Source organism: Dermochelys coriacea, chromosome 9 (assembly GCF_009764565.3).
Source record: "Dermochelys coriacea isolate rDerCor1 chromosome 9, rDerCor1.pri.v4, whole genome shotgun sequence".
In the NCBI taxonomy this organism is placed as follows: Eukaryota; Metazoa; Chordata; order Testudines; family Dermochelyidae; genus Dermochelys; species Dermochelys coriacea.
In genome coordinates this window covers 81,234,690-81,250,770 of record NC_050076.1, presented here as the reverse complement: position 1 = coordinate 81,250,770, position 16,081 = coordinate 81,234,690, and the positions used below count along the sequence as shown (strand labels likewise).

General features: G+C 42.6%; 1 long non-coding RNA gene across 2 annotated transcripts; it reads right to left on the bottom strand.

The window, feature by feature from the left end:
• Positions 1–403: 403 nt before the first annotated feature.
• LOC119861548 lies at positions 404–14,816 on the bottom strand. Of its 2 annotated transcripts, none has more exons than XR_005294935.2 (3): positions 14,274–14,816; positions 13,266–13,401; positions 404–580 (listed from the first exon to the last, which is right to left on the bottom strand). It is a non-coding gene; the product is annotated as an uncharacterized LOC119861548 (long non-coding RNA). The 2 variants fall into 2 exon arrangements; XR_005294934.2 differs by lacking the exon at positions 404–580 and adding an exon at positions 11,720–12,706.
• Between the last annotated feature and the right edge of the window lie 1,265 nt (positions 14,817–16,081).

Sequence of the window (16,081 nt, the reverse complement as noted above, 5' to 3'; positions counted from 1 at the left end):
TCTCTTCATTCTAATTGGATTCTGTCTACTAACATTTTTATACCATACTTGAAGCATGGTGAGAAAGAGCCTGATTTAGAGATGGATCCAGTCCAAAAGCCCAGTTTTCAACACCCTGAAAGCTTTGGGGAATTGCAGATCTGAGTCCAAGCTGTGCACCTTGGGCTCATTTCTGATTCAACTCATCTTCTTTGAAAATCAGAGGGAGAGAAGCACAAAACCACAAATGGTTAAAGTAATATGGAAAAGAATGGCCAGTGTCATGCTAGGATGATGCCGGAAACATTGTTTTCTCCATGATAAACAGGAAACTGTGAATGAATTTGATAAAACCTTTTACATTAAAGAGAGAGGTACCAGTTGGCAGATTTATATTTTTATTTTCTTTTAACACTCCTCAAACCGTCAGGCACAACAGCAGGTCTATAGCTCTGCTGTCTGCAGAGAGCTTTCCAAAGATGCAATGTTTATTTGTTTGCAGGGAAAGTCAGTACTGGCTGAACTCTGTCACGCTCCCTCGCCTGGATCAAAATGATTTTTCTGCTTCAGAGGATGATGTCAAATTCACATGCACTGTTAACTGATAAATAATATTGTAAACCAAAAGCTCTCAGCTAGAAGACACAACATGGGGGTGGGGTATCCCATTAGTCAGCATGGCGCATCTACCCCCTCCCTCTCTTACCCTTCCCCACGATCTTCTCCCATCCTCCCCTTTCACAAAAACACATAAGTGTCTCCCACACACAACCCCCCTGCCTTTCGCACAGACACACACACCCATCTCCTACTCTCACACATATGTACCCCTCCCTCTCTCTAGAGCATATGCAAAGAAAGAGGAATTTCCTTTGATTGTCCATACAATCATTGTAAGCCCCACCTATCTCCTGTTTATTTGTTACGACAACATGTTGAGTGGATGTAGTCCTGCTGAGGGGCACCCCATTGATTGCCCTACAGAACAAGTCTTCTGATTTCCAACTGTGGACCATGGATTTTTCTGCCACTCCAGAGAATGAAACATGCTGAGAATGGCACAGTGAGAGATTGAGGTGTTGGTAGGGTGTCGCTCCCTTGCCAGGGGTCTGCAGATTGAAAGTTAGACTCCTTCTCTCTTTATCCCCAGGCAGGTATAGCACAGACAACAGCAAGAAAAGCTTCTCCCAGTCACCCACAACCCCCTGACAATGACCTCCTCTGTGACCTAGAGGGACCATGTGTGAGGGTGAGGAGTTCACTCTCCATGGAGCACACAACATTTGTCACTCTCAACAAAAAGGCAAGGGAGGCAGTGAGCACCGACTGTGGTAATTGTAAACTGCTCCAAGCCCACCAACTCATTTCATGTAGGCCACCAAATGGCAACCACGGGCTGGATCCTCAGCCAGTGTATGTAGGTCACTAGATCTACATCAATTTACACCACTGAGGATCTGACCTAGAATATCCTTTTAAAAAGCATTTACTTTGGGATGAAAGCCGCTCTACAGAAAGTTATTCTCAGATCATTATGATGGGGCACATATCACCCCAAGGTTCTGACACTCTCAGGTCATCATGATGGGACACACGATCCCTACGTTTTGACGCTCTCAGATCATTGTGATACTACACATTTTCTTAAGTAAATTCGCTTTCCTCTCTGAAAAGAAAGTCCCACAGTGCATACTGTTTTCCTTAATTGTTAGGAAGCATGACTTCTGATGCTAGTGGCTATAAGATATTTCCAGCAGCGTTTACTACAACTTTCTCTGAACAGTTCTAGGGCAGTTGTGTCAAAACAGCTCTTCCCTGGAAACTAGAGAAGATCTATTGCTAGTTTCCTTTGAGTTCTATTTGATTTCCCCCAATATTGGTCCCAACGACAGCCAAACTCAGAAGAAGTCATTATTTAGATGATAGCAGTGCCTAAAGCCCCAACCAAGAATGGGACCCCATTGCACTAGCTGCTGTACAAACACATAGTGGGAGACTGTGCCTGCCCCCAAGAGCTTACAGACTAGATTGGCAAGGCAGAAGGAGGGTGGTGAGGGAAAGAGAAGCACACAGAAGTGGGGTGGTTTGCCCATAATCACACACCAGATCAGTAACAGGACTGCCGATTGAATTCACTTCTCCTGACTCTCAATCTTATACCTGCTCCCCTGAAGCATACTGTGTAAGAGTGCAGATGGATTGAAGAAGGAGCATAATCTCAAGGCTGAGACATGTCTTTACCTTGCCATCCTCCTCTCCTTTTTGTCTGTTTTGTTTGATACATTTTGCAGGGGGTTAACACCCAGCGGAGATGAGAAGGAATGAAATCCTCTTCCCTCAATCTATTGTTTACAGCTCCTTCCTGAACTTTGAGGTGGCAGTAGTGGCAGGCTGAACTGCCAAAACTGTATGAAAGCAGTGAAAACAAAATGCACGTGGCACGTGGCAAAGCTGATTGTTGCCTGGAGATAGTTTTAATAGACAAACTTGGCATCACTATCACTTCCTGCACACCAACATCTCTTTGCGCTGTCTATGTCCTGAAACAGGGACGGGGGCAGAAAGAAGCAGGAATGTTTTATAATGAGTTGAAGGCTACAGAGATTCTCAAAGCTATTCCCTGTAAATGCCTGACCACTGTCTTTTTTAAACACTGCACACAAAAACAACCACAAAACCCATAGATCTTTCATGAACCCGACATCCATCCATGCACTGGCTGATGACAGTTGCCAAATTCCTACTCCAAAAGAGGAAATTGAACTGTTTTTGGACAGTGATTAGCGCAATCAGGTTCTGGTCCATGGCGGGCTCCTAGGCATTAAATACAAATAACTGAACAACCCATACACCCACTGCTTGATAAACAGGAACATGCTGAACATATTAAATTACTTAAAGGGACACAGTGTCTGTGCCAGAGACACTTTTTGGAGGTATTTGTGTTCTAACACATTGGGCCAGATCTCTGGCTGGTGTCAGTTGACATTGCTCCAATAACTTATCAATTCCATTTCTGTCACTGTGCTGCACCCTGGGGCTTCTTCAGACTTGACAGCAACAGCAGGAAAAGGACTCACATCCAACAGCTCTAAAATCACAAGCCCCTCCCCTGGAAGCTGGTGGAGAATCTCCACTGGCTGCTTACAGTATGAGGTCTGTGTCCCACAGCCAGGATATTTTTCTATCTGGGAAATGTCCTCTCTCCCATACTTGATAGATTGAAATTCCAATCTATTTGATAGCTATTGCTCACCGCAATCTGTCAGGTAAAGGTGTTGTTGGGGCCAAACATACACCTCCAAGTAGTGCAGATTCTGATTCCTGGGACACCCTGGACTATTCTAGTGTATGGAAGACATTTGGGATTAGCTTCTGTGGCAGGAGGAACTAAATACTCTTCTCCACAAACATCTTTCACAAGTGAGTCTGCTGGAGCAGCTGTACTGAGATTGGGGGGGTGGGGGGGGAGGGCTGGATGCTAACATGTGCAACAGAAAAAGAAATATTTGTTGTTGTGCCAGATTACCCTGCAGGCATCTTTAGGACAGCCTGTGGCCTGAAGGCTGGAATGGACATATTAATCTGTATCGCTAGCTGCCTGCTGGGGCACATGTGTGTCAACAAAGAGAGACCTACCATACAGAAAGCATTTGGATAACTGCAGGGATAATTATTAATTTCCGTAGCCATTAAATGGGACCTCTTTGATTGTTCATGTGGGCAGAAAAACATACACAAAGCAATACTATGTAGGAGTGTCTGTCTGACTGACTGAGGGGCTGAGCCAGAGCCCACTGCTGTCAAGTGAAAGTCTTTCCACTGATTTCAAGGGGCTTTGACTCAGGGTCTTAGAGAAAGAGCGAGCGTGCGTGCGCGCACACACACACACACACACACATTCTTCTGGTCTAATTGTTTAAACAACCAGGGCTAGGTTTACAAAGGTATTTAGGTACCTAAAGATGCAGAGAGGCGGGGCTTTAGAAGAGAAACTAAGCAGGTTAGGCACCTAAACCCAACTGAAAGTCAATGGGATTCACGTACTGAACTCAGGAACATTTATGAATCCCACTAGGTGCATATCTACATTGTTTGGTGCATAAATAGCTTTATGAATCGGGCTCCTTGTGTTCTTTCTCTCGCTCAGTAGTGTTGATGGAAACAAAGTGAAAACAAGGTTGTTTCTGTTTCTCACCTGGGTGTGCCCGAGGGAAGCTCTGTTCAGAAAATAAAGCTAAACCTTTGTTTCAAATTCACACTAAAGCCAAAACTTTGAGATTCAACAAAGTTTGTTTTGGGACCCAGGACAAGGGGTGATTCTGCTCTAGTGTGTGCATACCTAGATATCTACACAGATCATTTGGTAATTCAATAGTAATATAATAAAATGAACCTATGTAATTCATAAAACTAGAGTGGGGGATGGTGGGGGAAGAAATATTGAAGATCAATTTTTTATAGCCAAAAATGCCCAACATTCATCCAAGAACCCATTTTGGCCAGAAATTTTTGATTTGGAAATGTCACCATAGTGTCTTATGGGAGTTGTAGTTTAGGGGCCTTGTACTCTCATTGTCCTCTATGAGTCAGGCTTCCTGCCTGGACTACTATTCTCATGATGCACCGTCTCCCGGTACTTGCTGAGCTGCATCATAGGATATGTAGTCCAGATAACAATCCTTACATATAGAGGAAAATGGGGGCATGAGGCCTCTGAACTACAACTCCCATGAAGCACTGCAATAGTATTACAAAGTTTAAATTTCTTTTTTGAGTCAGTCTCTCTTCCCCCCCCCCCCCCCACAAATTTTGGGATGTTTCCAGTTTTCATATACAAAAACAGTTTTGAAGTAAAGTTTCTGGGCTAGCATTATATAACTTCCATGTATCCCCATCCCTCACAATTTGAATTGTCCTAGAAAATTATCCTAATGTCACATTTCCATTATTTAAAATGTGTATCTCTCTCCAAGCTCTGACCTTGTGCAGAGAAAATCCTCAGGATTTCCTGCCTTGTAGGAAAAAGGAAATATCAGGACTCTCGTGACAGATCTGGTTCTCATAGGATTCTCAGCCCAGTTCTTCAGACTTCAATTCATTCAAATAGGTTTGCATTAGAGATGGGTGTGAAGCAAACCCTGCTGAACTGTGGAAACATTGGAATCCAGATCACAACCCAGAACCTTGCAACTTGGGTGTCTCTCTAGTTCTGATCAGTATCAGAATTGAACCCCACATCCAGCCCTTTTAAAGTTTGCCCATTGGGATTGTATATGTATGGGTGCAATTTGTATGACCACATGAGTTTGTCTCACGCCTGGCCTTCCCAAGGCAGTTTAAAAATCTCACTTGAAAAATAGCTTCTCATGTTACCTTGAGAATAACTCAGTCAGCAAAAGGTGATAAAATACTGATTTAAAAAAAATGTAGAGCATGGACTCTGAGGCAACAAAGATAAACAAACTAGAAATTAATTTACAGGGTGTGCTTTGGGCAAGCAGATGTCCCAGCAGCAACCAGTTTTTCTAAGAACGCTGTTCCTTTCTGCCTCTGGCTTGGGGCCTCTCATTCGGGCACCTTTGAACAATATTTTAGCAAGTGCAGTCCTTTTCCTGTGCTTGTTATTGCTGTTAAGACCATGCTGGGAAAGAGATGAATGAAATGTTTATGCATTTACCTGCTGAGGGACAGGACACCAATGCTGAGCTGACTCCAGTATCAATACTTGGGAAACAGTAACTAGGATTTTGACACCAGATTTAACTGAGATTCTGCCTCATGTTCAGAGTTTGCAGTTTCAGATTCCGTTTTACTTTATTAGTATTTAAGATCCCTCATGCTTCCACTCCATCCTAGGGAAGCAAAATAGTACATGTACAGTATATACGCTCCTCTCAGCTCATTGCTGTCCATCACTAGTATATCTTGTTTTTTACATTCTGTAGTCAAATGACACCTTGTGATCTCAAAATCTCAGAAGCTTAATGATGGTTCAATCCGGGGAACCTTTCTCACATGAGCAAGTCTTACACATACAAGTGCTTTCATTGATTTGCTGGATTGGGATCCAAGCTGAGTTAGTTTGGTACTTGGATGGGAGATTTCCAAGAACTATTTAGAAGAAAAGTTGGCGATTCTGTATTTGGCTCATTTCCTCTGAGTTAGTCTCGAAGCAACGTTCGAGTGTGGTGCTACTGTGCACTATGGTGCTAGAGATGCCATTTTCTTATTAGGTGTAAAATTGTGGTATTAAACATTTGTTATAATTAAAGACAGCATAGCACTTTCCACAAATATAGATGTGTTAACCCCAGTGTCCTCTTGGACAAATTCCCATTTAGCCTAATTCAGTGCATCAAAAACTCCCTTTTAGTGCTGTCAAGCGATTAAAAAAATTAATTGTGATTAATCGCGCAATTAAAAAAATTAATCATGATTAATGGTACTGTTAAACAATAATAGATCACATTTATTTAAATATTTTTTGATGTTTGGATTAATATATTAATTTCAATTACAACACAGTTTACAAAGTGTGCAGTGCTCACTTTATATTTATTTTTTATTACAAAAATTTGCACTGTAAAAAACAAAATAGTATATTTCAATTAACCTAATATAAGTACTGTTGTGCAATCTCTTTATAATGAAAGTTAAACTTACAAATGTAGAATTATGTACAAAAAAACTGCATTCAAAAATAAAACAATGTAAAACTTTAGAACCTACAAGTCCACTGTCCTACTTCAGCCAATCACTCAGACAAACAAGTATGGTTACAATTTGCAGGAGATAATGCTGCCCATGTCTTGTTTACAGTGTCACCTGAAAGTGAGAACAGGTGTTTGCATGGCACTGTTGTAGCCCGCATCGCAAGATATTTACATGCCAGATGCACTAAAGATTAATATGTCCTTTCATGTTTCAACCACTATTCCAGAAGACATGCGTCCATGCGGATGATGGGTTCTGCTCAATAACAATCTAAAGCAGAGCGGACCAATGCATGTTCATTTTCATCATCGGAATCAAATGCCACCAGCAGAAGGTTGATTTTCTTTTGTGGTTTGGGTTCTATAGTTTCTGTATCGGAGTGTTGCTTTTTTATCTGAAAGCATTCTCCACATCTCGTTCCTCTTGGATTTTGGAAGGTACTTCAGATTCTTAAACCTTGGTTCGAGCGCTGTATCTATCCTTAGAAATCTCACATTGGTACCTTCTTTGTGTTTTGTCAAATCTGCTGTGAAAGTGTTCTTTAAACGATCAACATATGCTGGGTTATCATACGAGACTGCTATAACATGAAATATATGGCAGAATGTGGGTAAAACAGAACAGGATACATACAATTCTCCCCCAAGGAGTTCAGTCAGAGATTTAATTAACACATTATTTTTTTAACAAGCATCATCAGCATGGAAGCATGTCCTCTGGAATGGTGGCCGAAACATGAAGGGTCATATAAATGTTTCGCATATCTGGTATGTAAATATCTTGCAATACTGGCTACAAAAGTGCCATGTGAACACCTGTTCTTACTTTCAGGTGACATTGTAAATAAGAAGCAGTCAGAAGTATCTCTTGTAAATGTAAACAAACTTGTTTGTCTTAGCAATTGGCTGAACAAGAACTAGGACTGAGTGCACTTGTAGGCTCTACAGTTTTACATTGTTTTGTTTTTGAGTGCAGTTATGTAACAAAATATATATATATATTTGTAAGTTGCACTTTCACGATAAAGAGATTGCACTTCAGTACTTGTATGAGGTGAATTGAAATATACTATTTTATTTGTTTTTTAAAGTGCAAATATTTGTAATAAAAATAATAATATAAAGTGAGCACTGTACACTTTGTATTCTGTGCTGTAATAGAAATCAATATATTTGAAAAATGTAGAAAAACATCCAAAAATATTTAATAAATTTCAATTGGTATTCTATTGTTTAACAGTGTGATTAAGCACGATTAATTTTTTTAATCACAGTTAATTTTTTAGTTAATCGCATGAGTTAACTGCGATAATCGACAGCCCTACTCCCTTTTCATGTGGATACACTATTATGCTTCACTCTTACATAGTGTTGCTTGAGAGCTTGTGGATCTCACTGTAGTGTAAGAAGTGATCACTTTAGTAACCCTCCCTTATCTCGCTGGAGGAAATTTTTAGGCTCAATTAATGTTTGCAAAGTGATTTGAGATTTTTTGTAGGGGAAGAGTTTGAAGTACCAAGTTAATTTGTTTGGTCCCCTGACCCTACCAATCTTATCATAAGGATGATGAATTGCCCTCAAGCTATTTTTCTGGCATGTTAGGCTCCAGGCTTCCTTCAGCAGCAAACACATGGGTCTTATTGTTCAACTGATTTTCTTCTTGAACAACAACAAAAAAGTCTTTATTGCAGCAGATATAAGGAGGAAAATATTCCTCTCCACATTTGTTTGAATTCAAGTGTGTTTTGAATATGATTCCAGGGCCACAATGAGGTCTTTGTCTATTGGTGAGCAGCTTGATCCCCAGTTTCCGAGACTAGAGGGCAAATCCTGACACTGTACGGTACTCTGCCTTACCGAGCTAGTCCCCGAACCTGTTAAGAACATGTTCTGTTCATGCCATAGATGCATGCAGCATGTAAGCTTGACATCTTTTTCTATGGATCTGAGCTAGTCAGGGGAATATTGAAGTAGGTTCCACTAGGGTACTGGGAGTGGCTGTATGAAGAACCAAATCAAAAGCAGACTCAGGTGAGGTGCTTTCCTCCCCCAACCAAGCTGGGACAGTGACTATCTGTACACCTCTGTCATCTGCTTGGACAGAAGGTGTTCGACCTGCTCATATGTACATCAGTTTCCTCTGCTGACAGAGCTAGTAGATTTGTTAATTTAGGTCCAGAGTGCATTGGGTTATATGTCTGTTGACTGCTGCCCTATATGGATGGGAGGGTCAACTTGTTCCTGGATGCTACACAGGTTGGCTGAAATTGTTGGCAGAAGTTTTCAGCTAGCTTTGAGACCATATACTCCCTTTACTGATATTCCTCTCCCCTTCCCACCCAGTTAAAGTGCTACATATTTTGCATGACTGAGAACATAAGCAATGGTGTTCTACTGCAACTCTTACTCATGTGAGTCATTGTGCTGACTTCAGTGAAGGAGCATTGACATAACTAAACAGAACTGCAGCAGTGCACCCAACACCTTTTTATCAAAAAGGTGAATGTAAGAGCAACACCAGGATTTTAGTGGCATTGACTACAGTTATCACTGTTTTATATAATGCTGTCCACATGATCAAAGCTCACACAATCTTTTATGCATTTTCCCAGCTTCAGGCTGAAGCTAGCTAAGGCACTGCCAGTCTAAAAGGCTCCTCTCAGGCCTGGAATTCACTGGGAAAAAAAAGTCTCCTTGGGTGCCTTATGGCCAGACTCTGCAGCCTATACTCACCCAAGTAGTTCCATTGAAAGCAGTGGGATGATGCACATGAAGGGCTGCAAGATGGGACCCACCATGATGACAGTTAATAGAAGCACAGAACTTTACTGAGCAGAAAAATAAAAGCTCCATCCCCACACCCCAAAGCTTAGTCTAATTCAGACACATGAAATACACATGAGAACAAATAAAGCTAGCTTAGTCCAGTGTATTTAATGACTCACAAAGCCTTAATCACCATCACAAGTGACATGGCAGTACAGTCAGCAGGAGGATCAATGTAGAGAGAAGTGTGTTTTAAGGAGAATTTTGAGGAGCAAGACTGTCCTCTAACTTAAGACTCTTCTACAACCTTAATGCACTCGTCAATATTTGTCTGGCTGACCAATTCGAAGGAGAGAAGGGTTGATTTCAATTAAAGTGGGTTAACAACAAAAGGGGAAATTGTATTTACATGACACTGACATTTGCTTGTCAGCGTACAGTCAAATCTTGGATGACTAAGATGTCCTTTTAAATATGTTTTGTTTTAAAGAAGAAAAGACACATTTGAGGCCCAGGGTGAAAGGATTAGATTACCCACCCCTTGGGCTCTGACTACCAGGTATCAGAGCGGGCTTTCCCCCTGCTAGTTTCTTTCCTCTGACTTTAAGTGACAATTTTCTCACTACGGTGAAACCTGGGAGAGACACACTATCCCATCTACACTTTCAGTCAAAAGAGGTAATGATACTGGAAAACAGCGCTCATGCTGTGGCAGCACCACACTACATCTCAGGCTAAGTTTGACAGAACCAGACACACTTCCCTCTCAAGTGTCTGCTCTGGTCTATCAGGCTAGATAGGCCCTTGGTTTCATTCAGTATAACAATTCCTATGAGAGGATCAGTACTGACACAGGAGACCAGCTGCACCAGAAGGAGATAGTTTTAAAACCATAATTTACATAGCAAGTGACATTTCTGATTTGTTAAACTTTGATCAACAGTGCCAAGTTCTACATCCACAATAAATAAGGGCCACATTTTCAGTGGCGCTCACCCTGGCCTCTACAGGCACTCAGGTAGTTTGAAATCTGCATGCCATCAAGAAATGCAAATGAGCTGCATGCCCAAAGTTGCAAGGATATTTGCTGTCTTATATATATTTATTTTTAGTGTCCAAAAGGGCACAGAGCACTTTACAGCACAGATGCAGTGGCTAAGGTTAAAACGGGATAAACAGGGAGAATACATTTGATGAAGACCACTTGAAATGTGTAGCATGGAACAAGTCTACACATGAATAATATCGAAGGTCTTGCCCATGCCTGTCATGTGTCTACAAGTTAGCTCAAACTTTTTTCTCTGGAGTTTTTGTATTACATACTAAATCACATTGTTAGGAGCTCGCGCACACACACACACACACACACACAGAAGTAGTAAGGCAGCCAAAAAAAAAAAATGGTTACAGATGTTGAAAGTCTAAATGTTTTGGCAAAGGCCCTTTATCACAGTGATTCACAACACTTGTTTGCCAGTCAAACTGTTACGAGCAAGTTGTCCTGGAAACCAAACAAGTTTAGTATTAAGTAATTGTCACTTAATAGGTGTTTTTCATTTCTCCCAAGCAGCATGTTGCTGGCTTAGCTGCCCCATCAAAACCCAGTCAACTTCTCAGCACATTGCTGGACAGTTCTTAAAATGTAGGTGTGATGGGCTAAATTCCTCCCTCGTATTGTGCTGTTGTCTCTAACTGTAGGTCTTCTGGGAGGTTCAGGAGTGCTGGGACACCAAATCTTATCTAGGAATAATCTCTGGTGGCAAAGCAGGTGCACCATGGCAGAGGCAATCATTGTAAATGCTTCAGCTGCTAGCAGCTGGGGGGACCCCCAACATGCATTCCCCAATTGCCTTCAAACACTGCTCTGCCCCCATAGCCCAGACACAGCCTTTGTGACCCACTGTTCCCCCTTTGGCTTCCAACTTCAACAGAATAAAAGAAAGGAAGTGTCCCAAGAGAAAAACAAACAAACTCAGTAGTCCCATACCAGGCCTACCTTCTTCCAGAGGGCTCTAGCAGTCTGCAGAAGTTCTAGGCTAGTCTGTTTCTCACAAAACCAAAGCTCCATTCTCTTTCCTAGCTATGCAGTTTTCCTCTTCCCTTTTTAACTTTCCCCTCATTACCCGAGACTGAGAGTGAGGGTAGGTGTAGTAGGCAGGACTGAGTGGGCCACAACAGCTCGTTAGTCCTTGCTGGCTCAGTGTGGGGTTGGTATACCCCACCCCACCAATGAAGACTGAAAATTTTGGTCCAGCATAAACTAAATGGAATTTCATCTCAAGTTCAGTCACAAGGAATAAGGTACTGGTTATATAACTCATTTTTATTGCTAATTTAGTGAAAACTCTACTTCATTTATTTGGAGCTGCCACAGAACTCGGCCTGAAGTGCCAGAACACAGGAGGTCTGGCTGCAGACTGTATGTCCAGCTTCCCATGGGGTATGTGGGGCCTTGCCCAAAGCTTGCTCCCATCACTGTGTAATCATCACAGTGATGCCTGCTGCTGGACTGAGGACTGCAATTCTGTTCCAAGCCATGTAGGCTCCTCAGGGTGGCTTCCAAGAGCCTGTATTCAGGGAAACAATGAGCCATGTGCCTCAGGGCTGCCAGCCTGTCCACCCCAGCTCTTCCCATCTCCATTTTGGTACATGGCCCAGGTATTCTCAGACAGTTCTCAGGAGCTGGAGGCAGCACATCTGGAGACTGAGCCATAGCTCAAAGCTTGCGAATGGATCCCAAAATAATCTAGTTGGTTCTGCATGCTAAGCAGCCAATTTAACAGCTATCGTATTAGGCCCTCAAGTACAGAGAGGCTCCCTTTAGATTGTTTAGTATAGCAGCATCTCTGTGCCTCAATGGTTCAGGACTCCACAGTGCCATGTCACTATGAGATGAGATTGCAATGATGCATCAGGATGCGACTTCACCTTTCATGTACACAACATCTTTGCAACTTCTGTTCTTTCCCCCTCCTCATTCAGGACTCCTTTAACGCAGGCATGTTGCTGAGGACCCACAGCATTGCAGTGCTTGGCTTCCTGATTTCCATTCACCAAGCAATATCACCTAGCAACTTGCAGCTGCACTACAGGGCAGCGAGGCCAGAAATGGTAACTGGGCTTCCAGCAAAAAGAAACAAGACAGCGAAATAACTTGATCACTGCCGGTGACTAGAGTGACTGTGGGCCAGAGACAGATGCCTCTGTGGCTTCTCCAGATGGTGGCAGCAGAATATGGCATTTTGCTTTCAAGAAAAAAAAAAATTCTAAGTCTTGGTAAAAAAGGAACTGGTTTATTTATTTATTCATTCATTCATTCCCCAAATCAAATTGAATAAAAATGGGAAATTAAATTGAACTTTCATGTACTTGGAGCTGCCACAGAACTCAGCCTGATCTAGAGAAGCATAAAAAGTGACTGAGGAAGTTGGGGAAAAACAAGAGAAACTCACAATATAGAAATGATGTTTTTTCTACTATGGTAATACCCAGTGCCTGTTGTGCTGGGCACTGTACAAACAGACAGGGAGAGACAGTTCCTGCTCTGAAGAGCTTATAGTTGAGTTTAATGGAGATGGCTGAAAACGGCACCCTAGATTGACAACCTGCACTTAGGAAGGATGTTTGGACCTCGTTCTTAAGTTTGTGGTTACAGACTATCTCCCTAAAGGGTCTCATCTAAGCTTGGACCTGAACATCCCTGAACTTGGGCAGAGTTCTGACCCCGATCCCGTTCCCCTGGCTTAGACCCATGCATGCCAACCTGCAGACTGTAAAGTCACAGGAGTCTTTCCCCATACCTACCACGGGGCGGTGGCTTTCAGACCTAGGGAGAGTCTGGTTTTGAGCCTCTGCTTCAGAATGTGGCCAGAAATCCCCAATAGATATTTCTGTTCTGCATTTGGAACAAAGCAGGACGATGTCTCCATCCCATGTGATGCTGTAGAAGGGTTAGAAAGTTCACCATCATTAACAAAGGAGGATGTGAGGTGGCAGCATCTGCTAAAATTAAATATTTTCAAATCAACAGGCCAGAATGATTTACACCCAAGAGTTTTAAAGGAAGTAGCTGGGGCGCTCTCTGAACCATTAATGTTCATTTTTAATAAGCCTTGGGAAACTGGGCAAAGGCCTGGAGGACTGCCAATGTAATTAAATATTTAAAAAGGGATGACCCAGGAAACTATAGCCCAGTTAACCTGACATCAAACCAGGATAAAATAATGGCATGGTAATTCAGGGCTCTATCAAAAAAGAAATAAAGGGTAAAATATAATTAAAGATAGTTTCATGCAAGGTAGATCTTGTCATGCAAACCTTTTTTTAAAAAAAAATATTGCAGGTTCAGTTGATACAGTATATTTGGATTTCTCCAAAGCAATTAACATAGTACCACATGACATCTTGATTTAAAAAGTTTGCATTATTTGGAATTAATAGAGTACACATTAGATGCATTAGATTAGATGGATTAGAATACACATTAGCTGGCTCACTGAGAGATCACAAAATGTAGTTGTTAATGGTGAGGTATCAATGAATGGGGCTACTACTAGCAAGTTCCTGAGGGTTGGTTTTTAGTCCAGTGCTATTTAATATTTTTATCAACAATTAGACTATAATGTAAACTCATTGCTAGCAAAGCTTACAAATAACACAAAGGTTGGTGAGGCAGTAAATAACGAGGAAGACGGGTTGCTGTTACAGGCTGATCTGAATTGCATATTTAAATGGTCACAGCAGAACAAAATGTGTGACCAAGGTTACGCATCTGGGAACAAAGAATGCAGTGTCACGGAGCACGTCACTCACCACCAGACTGGCTCTTCTTCCAGGTTGCTCTGGGGATTAGCTCAAGGTTGATGCTACTATCCATGGTCTGCACGCTGTCATTGCTTCTTCACACTCTGTCTGCAGCCCCTCTCGTCGCATCAGGAACCACAGCATCCTCTTCATGGTTCAGCCCTCTGGCCCATGTCACAGTCTGTGTTCTCCCCCTTCCAGGGGAGTCCAGCAACTTCCCCAGTGGTGATTGCAGCCAATTGTCCTGCCACTTCCCCAGTGGCAAGTCGTGGGAATCAAGACCTGCCCACTACTCTGGGTCCCAGCCTGCCCAGAGACCCTGTGGATCACAGCTTCCTGCTGCACCTCAAATTCCTCTCACTTCTGCTGTGTCTTCCTGGCCCACTTACCCATAGCCTGGCACTTTCTTCACCCTTCCTCAGGGTATGCAACTATCCAGTCCCAGCAGCCAGCCAGGAGCTCCTCTTGCTTCTTGGGTCCCTGCCAGCAGTAGCTCTATCTAAGGTGCCACAGGTCTCAGCCTTCTAGAGATACTGTACAGTCTTCACTCCTTGAGCTCCCAGCAGCAACTGACCCTATTCTGTTCTGCAGGTCTTTTTATATGGGCCTGCTGGGCCCTGATTGGTGGTTCCTCGCAGCCCCTCTCCTATTGGCTGCTTCTCGCACGGTCTCCCTAGGACTTTATTAAGCGCTTCTCTGCCAGCGTGGGGGCAGATACCCCATCATTGCAGGTTATACCTACAGGATGGGAGACTGTCTTGGAAAGCAGCTAGATAATTGCCTCAAAATGAGCTCTCTGTGAAATATTGTGACTAAAAGGGCTGATGTGAACCTTGGATGTATAAAAAGGGGAATATCAAGTAGAAGTAGAGACATGATCTTGCCTTTTTACACAGCACTGGTAAGATCACCGCTAGAATACTGTGTCTAGTTTTGGTGTTTGCACTTCAAAAAGGATGAGGAAATACTGGAGACAGCTCAAAGGAGGGCCACAAAAATGATCCAGGGATGGAAAACAACCCTACGATGTGAGGCTTAAGGAGCTCGTTCTATTCAAGTTGTCAAAGAAAAGGTTGAGAGGTGATGTGATCACTGTGTGTAGATAATTACAGATGGAAGAGACGGCTGAGAGTTGGGGGCCAGGGAGAGAAGAGAAGGGGTTTTTCAACCTTGCAGACAAAGACATAACAAGATCCAATGGCTGGAGGTTAAAGTTAGACAAATTCAACATTGAAATAAGGTACAATTTCCTAGCAGTGATGGGTAATTTACCATTGGAACAGTTAAGCAGGGTTGGTGGACTCACCATTGCTTGAAGTCTTTAAAACAAGATTAGCTATCTTTCTGAGAGACATGTGTTAATCCAGTTTCTGGGAGAACTTCTGTGGCCTGGCCTGAGCATGCTTATCATAGTGGTTCCTATGGCAGTTGAAGTGTGTGACAAATCTGTGTATTGAGGAGGGACAGGAAATGCTGCTCCACTAATCTATGGAAAACACAATCTGTGGGTAATGCATGACCCCCTTTTTCATTTGAAGTAGGGTCAGAGTTCACTTGAGATGCATATGGCAGTGAGCAGTGGGATTCTGTAAATTCCTTCTCCTTGCACATGAGCTTCCCTACACCCTGACTCATTTTCCAGCAAAGGAAACACTGAGACAATGTGTTAAATATCAGGGGAGCATCAGGAAATGTCTTAACGTTCAAGGTATGTGACATGGTGGCTGGGTTTTTTAGATTCGGAACTGGGCTGGGCTTCCTGATCCTCTTACACCAAGCAGCCTACAATTTAATTCCAAACTGTGACCGGAGAGCTC